This window comes from Schistocerca nitens, chromosome 2 (genome assembly GCF_023898315.1).
Source record: "Schistocerca nitens isolate TAMUIC-IGC-003100 chromosome 2, iqSchNite1.1, whole genome shotgun sequence".
NCBI classification, from domain to species: domain Eukaryota; kingdom Metazoa; phylum Arthropoda; class Insecta; order Orthoptera; family Acrididae; genus Schistocerca; species Schistocerca nitens.
This window is the reverse complement of record NC_064615.1, coordinates 1,170,487,013-1,170,501,550: the sequence shown is the minus strand read 5'-3', so window position 1 is coordinate 1,170,501,550 and position 14,538 is coordinate 1,170,487,013.

The window sequence follows — 14,538 nt, the reverse complement described above, 5'->3', positions numbered from 1 at the left end:
CTACTCATCATGCACTTGTGCTACTTGCATGCAGGTAACCATTGTTACCAAAGTAGTTATCGCCAAGCATGAACGTGCTTCTTTTTCCTTCCAGTTTTTCCTCTAAGGGGGACAGGCATGCTGCTAGGTTGCTGATTTACAAAATATGTAATAATAAATCAATACTTAATTATACAACTCTAAAACCTGTCGTATGTTTACACCGTGCAGCCGATATTTTTATAGGCAAGTACGTCGATAATTTTAAATTCGATTTATAGATGTATCGGCACTTTTATCTATGTATATAGACCCGATAATGATATTTTTTAATATATCGAAGTAGAGGACTCCAGATATTTTCGAAAATACCAACAGTCCTACCCTGAAGAGGCTAGTAGTACCCAACGTACCGCAAGTCATCCTGTGCCAGCGACGTGCATGGATATGGTGTGATGGGGCTTATGGTCAGCATTCCGCTCTCCCTGTCAGTGTCGGCTACGCTTACGATAATATTTGTTAAAGACAGCGGCTAGCATCTTCGCAAATGACATATCATATGGCGAAAAGCGGCAACAAACATAGAACTTAGCCGGCCGAAGTGGCCGCGCGGTTCTGGCGCTGCTGTCTGGAACCGCGAGACCGCTACGGTCGCAGGTTCGAATCCTGCCTCGGGCATGGATGTGTGTGATGTCCTTAGGTTAGTTAGGTTTAACTAGTTCTAAGTTCTAGGGGACTAATGACCTCAGCAGTTGAGTCCCATAGTGCTCAGAGCCATTTGAACCATTTGAACCATAGAACTTACATAGACATTTATGTAAATAGGTACTACAGAACTACACGAGAATGCAGGCTTTCTCGGCGAATCTCGATGATGAATTCCTTTAGGGTTGACAGCTGAGTCAATGCGTTGTTCTGTGTCAACGTTTCAGCAAGTTTCTTACTTGTTATCTTCGCGTGAAGATGGCAAGTAAGAAACTTGGTGAAACGTTGCCACCGAACTACGCTTTGACTCGGATGTCAGAGTCAGAAGATATTAAAATCGTACTATAGAACTATTCAAACACATATGTGGGACCGAACATTACACATAGAGGGTGAGTCAGGCAGGACAAAAGGTACTTGCTTTGACAGAAAACCTTGAATGTCAGTGTTGTACGTTTTCCTCGAAAACAACGGCCTCTAGCGAAAATGTATCACAGTAAAAAATTAAACTACGTTGAATTTCCTGCAAAAAACGAACTTTTCATTTCTTCTGTAGGACTAATACTTTGCGCACAGAATGCGAGAAAAAAGCTGAAACCTCGTGCGCCACACTCGCGCAGTAGCTTATGTACAGTACTGGAAATCAGTATGAGGGCTGGGTTTCTACGAAAGTAATAGTGCGATACCTGAAGCCTACACTTACTATGAAAGTAGTAGATATGTATAGCACATAAACACTCATGATGGAATTGCGTAGTTCCTTTCATACCACGGGTAACAACATAATATGTTTGCGTTTCCAGGGTGAAATTGTTATACAGGTACCCAGTGTCTTGTTATTGTACTGCTAATACTCTGACCAACTTCTGTTCTTCCTAATTACCCCAAAAATTCTCTTCGGAGTTGATTTTCTTGGTTTTATAGTTTTTGCAGCAAAATTGACGCCCAATCTTGTCATATCGCTCTTCTCGGCTCACATACAGCATCAAATGGCCTTCCATTGCGATAAAAACGGCTCGTAAGTATATCGCAGATTTTTCCTACTGGATTGAAATCCGGGCTACACACCGGCCCGGGTAATACATCGACACCTTCAGACCATATTTTGGTTCTGGTAGAAACACGCATGTTTACCTATCTTGCTGAAACATTAGACTTTCGTCCCCAAGGCCTTCATACATTCTAATCATTTCCGTGTCTAGAATCTCAATGTACATGCTGGGGTTTATTCTAGTGTTCAGCAAAGCAATGCTTGATTTATCTTTAGTGCAGAAGACTACCCAAATCATAACACTTCCATGACAAAATTTACCTAATTCTTAACTGCTGCTCTGTTCTCAGATCATGTTAGTAATATTGCAATCCATTCAACTTCTTCTCATCACTGAAAATCACTTTATCCCATTCCGTCATCCATGACATACGTTTCTCAGCCAACTAAAATGTAGCTTGTTTATGGCTGGGTGTTAGAGCAGGTTTCTGCAGTCGTTTCTTGAGTGTAAGATGTTTTTTATGTGACAAAATTTGTCGTATACGTCCGGCAGTTACCGACAACTGTAAATCGGCAACAAGCTGAGAAGAAAAACTATTTGTGCCCCTTGCTTTTCACACAAGTGTCCCGTTCGATGCCTCAGGTGCTTTTCTACTTAGCCTGCATTTTCTGTTTTGTCCATATCGTGCACTCGATCAAGTGATGTTATCAATCACTGTACTTGAACGGCCCAGCTTCCTGTCGATTTGACGATTAGAGAGTCCATTTCCTTGTACGCACCGATTTTTGCTTTTTAAAATGACATGATAACTGTTTTCAACGTGGATTTGCCACTTTTTTGGTTTCTGTACACGACACGCACTGTCATTAATGCTTCCTGTTTTCTGTCTGCAGTAAAGACTCGGACACACACTCTAACACCGTACAGAGCCGACTTTCTTTATACCGACTTCCACCCTCTACTACCTCAATCGTTGATGGCTTGTTACATACTGGACTACTGATGTCAATTGTGATATCATTATACTGCGATTGTCGGTATACTGGATCTCATACTATTGCATTTACACTGTACACAACAGTTCCAACCGGCAGCGGTAATTTTCCTAGACATATCCGTTTCTAGTTCCTGTAGGCCATGTTAAGGCAGTTTCCCGACTAGGTAGACCACAGTTGTCCAGTATCAAATAGATCGCCTCTAATTCCTCTAGGCTACTGTGGTACATTGTGAACAATGGTAGAGTAACGAATAATACAAAAAATTAATAATGTACATTAAACGTGATCTGTCTCGGAAATCAGTCGGAATAGGGCACTTGCTGAAGTTTTTTGTTGAGAATCATCATTACTATTACCCCTGAAAGCGTGTGCTTTTCCTCCTCACTAACACTGTACAATACCTTTTTTCATAATTTAATGTAATAATGTTAATTTTTACCATTTAAGAATGCAGAAACCCACTAAAGACGGCGGTATTTCATCGAAGAAAGTTTGTGGAACTAAATTAACACAAAAAGTGTTTTGCGTCAAGGTGTACCCACATTCCCATACCGAAGTGAAGAGAAATTAGATGAAAGCGAAATGGGAGATACGATTCTGCGAGAAGAATCTGATAGGGAGCTAAAGGATCTAAGTCGAAACAAGACCAACAGAACAGAGAACTTTTCCTTATAACTAGCAGTATACTTCGAAGAACTAGCCGTGCCAAAGCTATTCCACCTTATGTGTTAGGTGTATGAGAGAGGCGAAAAAGATTCACACTTCAGCAGAATGCAATAATTCCATTTTAAAAAACAGCAGGAACTGAGAGATTTGAATGTGTATTAGTGAGTCATCTTTGCGAAATACTGACAACATTTATTTATGGAAGAAAAAGAAATACTTATAAAAGGTGACCTCGGGTAAGATAAATTTGGGTTCCGGAAAAATCTAGGAACAGATGAGGCAATCGTGACCCGACGCCTTCCCTGAGACGACAGCTTAAGGAAAGGCAAACCTACGTTTATAGCATCTGTAGAGAAAGCTTTTGGCAGTTTTGAATGGAATACTCTCTTCGAATTTCTGAAGGCGGCAGGTGTAAAATATAGGGAGTGAAGTGCTATTTACAACCTGTAAAGAAAGCAGACGCTATTACAAGAGTCGAAGGGTATGAAAGGGGAGCCTTTGTTGAAAAGGGAGAGAGATAGGGTTGCCGTCTATCACCGATGCTGTTAAATCTGCACATTAAACAAACAATAAAGGAAAGCAAAGAAAGTTGTTGTAAAATAGTTCTAAAAATTTGGTGAAGGAATTACAGTTCAGGGAGATGAAATAAAATCGTATCATTCTATTACAGACAGCAAACGACTTGGAAGAGCTGTTGAACGAATTGACATTGTTTTGAAAGAAAAGTACAAGATATCAATAAAAGCAAAACAAGGACAATGGAATTTAGATGAATTGAATCAGGCCACGCTGAGGGAATTGCTTGTAAAAGACACGGTAAAAGTAATTGACGACTTTTGGTATTTAGGCAGTAAAGTAGCTGATGGTGGCCGAAGTAGAAAGGATATAAAATGCAGACTGGGAATAGCAAGAAAAGCGCTGTTGACAAAGGTAAATTTGTTATTGTGCAATATAAATTTGAGTCTTAGGAGGCCTTTTGTGGAAGTATTTCTATCGAGTGCAGCGTTGTATGTAAGTCAAACGTAGACGTTAAGTAGTTTGGACAAACCGAGAAGAGAACGTGTTTGTGTCGTTAACGTTCATGGGTTATCGGCCCAGTATGAATGGCATGGATTTACCGACAAGCCAAATTGTACCTCAAAACTCAGCTCTGTCGGATTACAGCCGGCCACTGTGGCCGAGCGGTTCTAGGTGCTTCAGTCCGGTACCGCGCGACCGCTACGGTCTCAGGTTTGATCCTGCCTCGGGCATGGATGTGTGTGATGTCCTTAGGTTAGTTAGGTTTAAGTAGTTTTCTAGGAGACTGATAACCACAGCAGTTAGGTCCCATAGTGTTCAGAGCTATTTTTAGAGAACGTTTTGAAATGTGGTGCTACAGAATAGGGCTCTGGATTAGATAGGTGTATCGCGTATCTGATGAGGACGTACTGAACAGAATTGCGAATGAATCGTCAGTGTCGTATTAGATGGAAATGTGGTGAGTGAAAATTGTTGATGAAGACGAGCAGATAAATAAAGTAAGCAGGACAAAATGCATGTATGTTAAAGTAGTTATTCAGAGATGAAGAGGCTTGTATAGGATGGAGTGGCGTAGTGAGCTGAACCAAACCAATCTTCCGACTTAAGACCACTACAACAAAAATTGACAGATAAACAAGGTGACCTAGAACTCAAGTGATAAAATTTCCTTGATTATTGGGGGATATTTTCTTAGTGATTATCACGTATCAGGGACCGTGGTCTCCGGCAGTTCGTTAGACATTTCATTCTACTTGTTACTCTCATTTATCTTTGTGTCTGTGTTACACTGAAAATAACTACTGACCAATACAACTTTAGACACTATGTGCTGTGTATCTCGTTTGGATACAAACGTCTTCCACTTATTCCTCGCCCTCAAGCTTGTATTTAATACCATTCGGATCTATCTCGGGTTAGTTCTTCCGGTGATGGTAGGACAGATTTACTGATTAGGAGTTGGCGAGTATGCATTTCGTATGTGGGTTCGCTAAATGCAGTCTAAAAGCGGTACGATGTCGTGATACCGACCTGTTCCCGCAGCGAGGCGCCTTCACGTTATCGTGATTGCTTATTACAGACTTACTCGCTATTGACAAACTGTATTCACAGAACTGAGATAAGTGGGATAACAAACCGAAAAATATACAATAACGTCAATACTCTGCGTACGGAGATCGCGGGTGCTTTACACCAAAGCACTCAGAAATTATCCCCGAAGAATCTATAATATTTAGCCCATAAAATTAGGTTTCATCGTGTAAAACACTTCTTCAGACTTGAAAGGGCTTGCGAGGCGATGGAACAAAATTAAGTATACTCAATGTGTGTTAGGAGAAAGGATAACTTGATAAGCTGGTAAAGTATTCCTGTATAGGAGAATAAGAATCAAGGTAGAGTGCATACTTTTCCAAAATTTGATAGAGTTGCCGAACTTTAGTGATGCAGATACCCTGGAGACATCTTCATTCGACAGTATGGCCCAGTCCAAGGCGTGTCAAATGTGGTTGACGGCACACTGATCAAATGTCGATGGGCATCTAGCAGCTTCAGTTGTTTCTGTGTATTATGTCTTGCTTGGTGATTATTTGTTACGTGTGGATTCCGCGCTAGCAGACGCTTGATTATGAGTACAAGGTAGCAATTATTTTCCTAGGTTCTCCCATAATATTTTACTACAGTCACATCAGAAATGAAGGTCCTGTGAGAAAAAGTTTGATAATCTACTCGTTATGACTTGTGTATCCTACCATCCATCGCGATTGCACCATGAAGCAATTGTATTAACGTCCGTACAGTCGCAACGTTTTTGCTGTGCTTCTGACATGGATATGTAACGGAGAAGTCTAAAACGTGCTAACACAGTACGGGATTAGGTTATCAAAACGGACACCAGTCTAGTTAATGGCCCACTATTAATAGGTAATTAACGTTTTTTAATGTTACTCGCCTTACCAGTATGTTTCAACAGGATTCATTTGATTTCACAAACCTCTATTTTCTAAGTGAATGAAGACTTCAACTTCAGGTATATTTTTCTTTACGCATTGGATTACAAAATTTTTATAGTCCAAAGAACCATTCGATCTTACATACGTGTGTCTGTTGTACTACGTTGATGCCCAAACACCACAAGAAAGTTTACAAAATGTAGATTTTGTACGCTGTTGTAGAGTTTTACTCACGACATACTTCTTATAGAAATGACTGATGTCTAAATAAGGTCCTGAACCTGAAGGTATTGATTATGACATTCTTTGTCGAAACTGACATCATTACTAAGACTTTCATCTATGGGTTATATTCGATGGAAAAATTTAAAGCATTTATAAAATTTGATAGAAGAATTCAGCAACAATAACTGATACTGTTTTCAAAATTTTAAAATACACTCCTGGAAATGGAAAAAAGAACACATTGACACCGGTGTGTCAGACCCACCATACTTGCTCCGGACACTACGAGAGGACTGTACAATCAATGATCACACGCACAGCACAGCGGACACACCAGGACCCGCGGTGTTGGCCGTCGAATGGCGCTAGCTGCGCAGCATTTGTGCACCGCCGCCGTCAGTGTCAGCCAGTTTGCCGTGGCATACGGAGCTCCATCGCAGTCTTTAACACTGGTAGCATGCCGCGACAGCGTGGACGTGAACCGTATGTGCAGTTGACGGACTTTGAGCGATGGCGTATAGTGGGCATGCGGGAGGCCGGGTGGACGTACCGCCGAATTGCTCAACACGTGGGGCGCGAGGTCTCCACAGTACATCGATGTTGTCGCCAGTGGTCGGCGGAAGGTGCACGTGCCCGTCGACCTGGGACCGGACCGCAGCGACGCACGGATGCACGCCAAGACCGTAGGATCCTACGCAGTGCCGTAGGGGACCGCACCGCCACTTCCCAGCAAATTAGGGACACTGTTGCTCCTGGGGTATCGGCGAGGACCATTCGCAACCGTCTCCATGAAGCTGGGCTACGGTCCCGCACACCGTTAGGCCGTCTTCCGCTCACGCCCCAACATCGTGCAGCCCGCCTCCAGTGGTGTCGCGACAGGCGTGAATGGAGGGACGAATGGAGACGTGTCGTCTTCAGCGATGAGAGTCGCTTCTGCCTTGGTGCCAATGATGGTCGTATGCGTGTTTGGCGCCGTGCAGGTGAGCGCCACAATCAGGACTGCATACGACCGAGGCACACAGGGCCAACACCCGGCATCATGGTGTGGGGAGCGATCTCCTACACTGGCCGTACACCACTGGTGATCGTCGAGGGGACACTGAATAGTGCACGGTACATCCAAACCGTCATCGAACCCATCGTTCTACCATTCCTAGACCGGCAAGGGAACGTGCTGTTCCAACAGGCCAATGCACGTCCGCATGTATCCCGTGCCACCCAACGTGCTCTAGAAGGTGTAAAGGCCGGTTCCCACTAGGGCTGCCGCGCGTCAAAACCGCGCGTCAGCGGCGTGGTTGCCACGGAAACGGCGTCAGCGGCAAGGCGCGGCGGGCTCTGCGTCGCGGTTTGCCCATGTCGAACCGCTTCCGCTGCCGCGTGACGCGCCCCAGGTGCGCGCCGCCAATCACAGAACGCGCTGAGCGTGACGTCAGGTACGCAACCCCGGGCCACAAGAACTTTCGCCGAACCGCTGGCGCGGACGCGGCGGCAGCTATGAAATACTTATCATCCGATTCCAAGGAAACTATTCGGTAGAAAAATTTGATTCTTGGGCATGTTACAGCCTGATATCTTCTCTCGATAAAGGGCCGAATTTCTTTTCGATATTCGTCGTGGTTACGTGCTGTATCGCATTTACGTAAACATTTACACGAAATTTTAATGAGTGTGCAGAGGTAAAAACGCATTGCGTGGACTTTGCGTACAGTTCATTTTAGGTAATACATTATTGCGTATGAAATTTAGTCAACATATCGAAATTGCTTTTAAAGCTGAGAGCAGAACGATAGCTATCACCGTTCTCGAGATATTGAATGATATGTCGGCGGATGGGCTGTGCGGTGATCGTGCGCGGGTCGCTTGCGACGCGACCGATACTTCGTCCTGCTCGTCGTAAACCATGTGGTTGTATCAACTGCAAATTTCGTAAACGGTTCAAGAAATCTAAAAGCGTTTTTTTGCAAACGATAACTTGTAAAAAGTCATGTATTTCGTCGCATGATAAATATCCAAAATCTGTTTATCTACCGAGATATGAAAGAAACTACAGTTTTTCAGAAGGGATAGATGATTTTTTTTAAAACAGCATTTAATAGTGTGTGGAATGAGAAGTTAAACAGAAACTAATTTGCTGGTATGTCATAAGATGTAATTTGCTAAGTATCTACAGCTATTGATTATTTCCTTTGGTAAGTAACAAACGTTTTTTTTCTTTATCGAGTGTACTTTATTGGTTCAAGGCGCGTTTCGCCTTTTACTTTAAGGCATTTTCGGTGGTATCTAGAATGATTCAGTTTTGTTTTAAATGCGTAACTGATTACTTAATGTGAATCGAGTTTTTGGCGGACATATACGTTTCCCCTCACCTGGTCACATGCTGGAGGTTGAACTAAAACTTAGATTATGGAACATAAGCACATTTTCATGTTCGCTCTTTTTTCTTCTGTCACTAGCTGTAGACATTTTACCGAAAACACTGATTTGAAGTCGTAACTACAGTGTGTTCACCTCATGCCCCTTCCTGTTTGGTTTGTTTATGTACATGTTGCCAACCTAAAGAATTATATGCTGAAATTGTTTGTTTATTTCTGTTCTCCTTATATCTGTATATGTGTGGGGCTAGCCAGTGATAGTTATAGAAAGTTGAAAGTGAATGCAGTAGTTGTCAGACAGTGGTTGAAAGGTTTGGTGTTCAGCTGATTTCAGTTTTGGTTTAAATGTTTTGTGGAGGAGTGCATGGAAAACTAAATTCACTGCTTACATTAACAGATAAAATAGCATTTTAACAAATGATTATTATCAGAATACTATCACCCAACCCCTTTGTCCTCACTCTTTGACGCCTCATAATATGTCCTGTCAACTTACCCCTCTTGTAGTCAAAGTTGTGCCATAATTTCCTCTTCCTCCTCTATTTAATTCCGTACCTCTTCTTTAGTTACACGATCCTCATATCTACTCTTCAGCATTCTTATTGATCACCACGTTTTGAAAGCGTCCATTGTCTTCTCGACAGAACTGTTCATCGCCCACGTTTCACTTACAAGGCTGCACTCCACACAAATACCTTCGTAAAATAGTACCCAATCATTACAATTTATATTCCATGTGAACAAATTTTCTTTTTAAGAACGCTTTTCTTGCTATTCACAGTCTTCATTTTATATCCTCTCTACTTCTGCCTTCTCAATTACTGCTTCCCTTTCAAGTCACTGAAGTCTTAGAAATGCAGTTTGGTTTCTGTACAAGTTGTAGATAATCTTGTGTCCCTGTGTTTTATCGATGACATCTCCAGAGCTTCAAAGAATGTTTTAATTAAGATTGTCAAAACCTTTCTCTAAACATGCAAATGCTATAAACACAGTTTCGCTGTTCTTCAGTGTGTCTACTTAGTTAAGTGGTAGGATCAGTATTGCCTTGCCTGTTCAGACATCTCACAGGAATCTAACATTGTACTTATGTTAGTTTGTACAACCCCTCCCCCTCTCCTGTCTACATATTCCTTCCACTATCTAGCCTTCTCTTATTTGCTTAGTTCTGGCTTGCCAAATGAGTTCTTGACAGTTGCTTCTCCTTTGAGCAAAGTTTTCTTTGTTCTTTCTCATTTTCATTCCCTTATGTTTTCCAAGTGCAAAATCACGTTGCAATTTTGGACTTTCTGTCAACGTCATGTTTAGACATTTCTATTTCCAATGGCCTACTTTATTTGCTGCATTTTTGTATTTTTCCCTCTTGTCAGATTTAATATTTCACATTTTATGTAACGATTTCTACTGTACCTTCTTCCCGTTCTCATACTCTGCTGCATTCACCACTTCTTCTCTCAAAGATATCCATTCGTATTCTAGCGGATGCCTTCCTCTGTTTCAGTCAGTCGTTGCATTACGCTAACTTTAAGACTATCGAAAAACTGTGGGTCTTGACTTATTCAAGTTCCATTTCCTTAATTTGCTACCGTTTACTGTCTCTTTAGTTGTAAACTGCAGCTCGTAACTAATAAAGTATTGTAGGTTTGCGTCTGCACCGGTAAATGTCTTATAATTTAAAATCTGGTTTCGAAAACTTTGTTCCAAATATGTATTATTCTTTCATGATTCTTAAGCAATGTGCTAGATAGTGAACAATGATGAACGGTAGTCATGAAATCTGTTTATGGTGAAATGAGAAAACATGCATAATAGAATATGTGAAAGAGTACATTGTACAGAAAATGAAAAATTGGTATGTCTTCACCCAACTTCGTCTCTCCTCCATGTAGGTGTAAGATATAGTTTTTCAAACGCACCGGGAGTTTCAGTGGGTCCCGCCCCGTACCTCAGTGGCAGTCCGTCATTGGCTACCGCTAGCGTCTGCCGCTTCCAGATCGGAACGCCAATTCCGCGAGCCGCCGCGTCAAAGCGGAAAACGCTTGCCGCTGCCGTTGCCGCACGCCGCGCTCTAGTGGGAACCGGCCTTAAGTCAACTACCCTGGCCAGCAAGATCTCCGGATCTGTCCCCCATTGAGCATGTTTGGGACTGGATGAAGCGTCGTCTCACGCGGTCTGCACGTCCAGCACGAACGCTGGTCCAAGTGAGGCGCCAGGTGGAAATGGCATGGCAAGCCGTTCCACAGGACTACATCCAGCATCTCTACGATCGTCTCCATGGGAGAATAGCAGCCTGCATTGCTGCGAAAGGTGGATATACACTGTACTAGTGCCGATATTGTGCATGCTCTGTTGCCTGTGTCTATGTGCCTGTGGTTCTGTCAGTGTGATCATGTGATGTATCTGACCCCAGGAATGTGTCAATAAAGTTTCCCCTTCCTGGGACAATGAATTCACGGTGTTCTTATTTCAATTTCCAGGAGTGTATAAAATATCTAACTAAATTACAATAATTTAACAAGGTGGTCGTGAGTGACCTGAATCCCCCCCTCCACACACAGCACCGCTCCCTGTTATTGCGGGGGTTAAGGCCATTCCACAGTTGAGGCAGCTCATAAATACAAAAACCGATCAATATGAATCACAGAAGCATTTGCGGGCTCACTGTATAGCAACTTACAGGAGCAAAAAAACTTACTTTCAGGGTTTCAAAAAGACATTGGCAAAGTTCAAAAACATGAAATTCTGTTATAATCCGTTTAATATTCGCTGTAATCTTAAGCTGAAATTTTAACACACTGTGGCAGTACAATACATGGCACGGAGATTGCCCAGACTATATTCAACCAGTATTTGAAAATTAGATCTCTTAGCTATTTTCCAGTAACTGTACTGCGGGTCAAATATTTTTTATACTTCTTTCCACTATCAAGACATCGCTCCTCTACCCCGTCCCCTCTGCGAAGAAAAAAATTAAAAGAAGAAAGTTTTTCACTTTCCATATTTCCGCTGTTCTTGGAAGCATGGGCAGCATCTGGTATGGTCCATGCGGAACACCGTGGTCAGTAGATACTCAGATGAAGGGGCACATGTGTGGAGGGTGGTAGTTATGGTGAGTACAGGGAGGCGCTGTGCGCTGTAGGGGACATGCCGAGTGGTGGAGGCGAACCATTCTAAACTGCAGCCTACGCTTGCACTTTTTGTAAGCACTAAACGGGCACTTCAATCCCCACACTTGCATGGAAACCATTCAAGAAGATCTAGCTCCTCTGCTTCAGTTAGTATCGAAAAAGAGTTCCGCTGAAAAGTAGCGATTCATTGTCGCCTGACTTCTGAACCATTAGTAATTGTCAGAGAAGCATCATGAGTGGTGAATTATGAGTAAAACTTACAATTTTCTCTTGTTGCTATATTAAAATTTGCTTCTTTTGCCACAGCATAGTGGAGTTTACACAGTCTCACCTCACTAACATGTCGTGCAGACGAAACTGCTACAGAATTCCGAAACAGTGTTTTATTAAGGTCAGTATCTTAGGAAAAGCATACCTTCAGTACAAAAGAACGGTGTACTGTCTTCACTTACGTTGTTCCAGAGCCCTAGCATTACTAGGGTCACTAGCTATCGACGGCTCTTAAAAATTACATTCTGTCATCGAAGAAGTCTGTAGTTAGTGGAATATCTTGGTAGATAATGAAGTTTTGCACAAAACCATATGGAAAAATGCTCTCCTCTTTACGTGCTATGACTTGCCAAAATCTCATTCCAATATCTCATACCATCTATAAAATACGAAAAATATTGTGGATATTTAACTCTGGAATTATCGCTGGCACGGTGTCGTCGCAAATCTGTGTGCTACGTCGGATCAATTCCCTCGAGATCAGTGACAGAACTCCACCCCAAAGGAAAGTTCAACACATGTGCTAAATATCATACACAGAAATATATTATGTAACACGCACCAAGTGCCAAATCATAGCGACCACTGTTATTCATTGCAAGTTTTTTCGAATCTCGAGCAGTGTCTTACTTCCATATAAACGCCATAATAATTATGACCATTAACGAAATGACAGGAATTTCATCATGAACTTTACATATAAAGCTACAAGGAAAGCTAAAATGAAATTTGTTTACCAAATATTTTCTGTAAAACTGTTTGAGGAAGAATGCAGGGCGTCCTCCTAGATTCTGTCACCGTCGATGGGCCGAAAGGTGGCAGACACTGTCAGACTCCCATTCGTAACAAATGAACGAACTCGCCCAGTGCTTTGAACGAGGACTGGTCACTGCGCATGGCCCATCGCATCTTGAGTGGAACCTAACATGTGGGCCTGATTCAGATGCTTACTTAAGCAACAGCAGCGGTTCTAGCGCTTAAAGTCAGAATTATAGTTTTAACACGCCCAGGGGTACAAATGATGGGGGACCCTTAAACTGGTTCTCGCTTCTGCTTTTCTAGACCGTGCGCCCTGTCCACAACACGTACCTGGTAATTCCGTGGCGGTCGTACTGTTCTGCTCCACACTGCTGCTGGCTTGCCCGAAATTATCTGTCGAAATATACAAGCGGATGTAGGGGAGCCTCTCAACATGAAACACAACCCTGTCCTAGGTCTGGTATGAACAACCATTTTCTGGGACGACAAGAAAGTCGTAGGTTGCACTGTTTACATTCTAAGTCATAAGTGTTTATCTCAATTAGCATTCTTGATTATTATCTGTCCACAATATCACTTGGACGGCCGTACGCGTGACCGACACGACGCGGGTGATTGTTGAAGATGCGGAGGCCGAATGATCGAACGAAAGTTCTTACATTCGTCACCCATACACAGATATTTAGTACCAGTCCTCCTTAACAATAGTAATGCTATAGCACTGTTCATAAAGTTAATTTTTCTCAGTTCACACTTGTGCGAGCGTGGGCGTAACCGTCGCGACGCGGCTGATCGTTGATGATACGGAACGTAATGACCGAACGCACGTTCTCACGCTCACTACAAGACACTGGCACTTGATTTCATTCTTGTATGGTAACTAATTTTTACTGATTCACATTAGTTCATTCTGAGAGGCCAAACACGGCGCGGATGATTGATGTACGGTGCGACATCCAACGAGAGGAAACACAAATACGTTATCTGCGGCACTGCTCATTTTTAATTACATCTTGACGCACTTTCTTCTGAATCACTTCCATATTTCATCATTTTACTGTAGTAGCACTTGTAGCAACACTTCAACTTCCAGAATAACAATGCCTCTCACACGCAGAGCTACCGACAAAAGAACATAACATTTCTGTGTCCCGTGCTCGACTCTGCAAACGCGGTGCCCGCAAAGATACTCCGCAACTGAGCCAGCGATATGACAATACACTTACGTAGTGTCTGTGTCGTTTCCCGACAAGCCAGGCCAGAAAATTGTACCTAAAAACTCACATCTGTCGTATTACAGCCGCCCACTGTGGCCGAGCTGTTCTAGGCGCTTCAGTCCGGAACCGCGCTGCTGCTACGGTCGCAGGTTCGAATCCTACGTCGGGCATGGATGTGTGTGATGTCCTTAGGTTAGTTAGGTTTAAGTAGTTTTACGCCTAGGGGATTGATGACCCCAGGTGTTAAGTCCCATAGTGCTT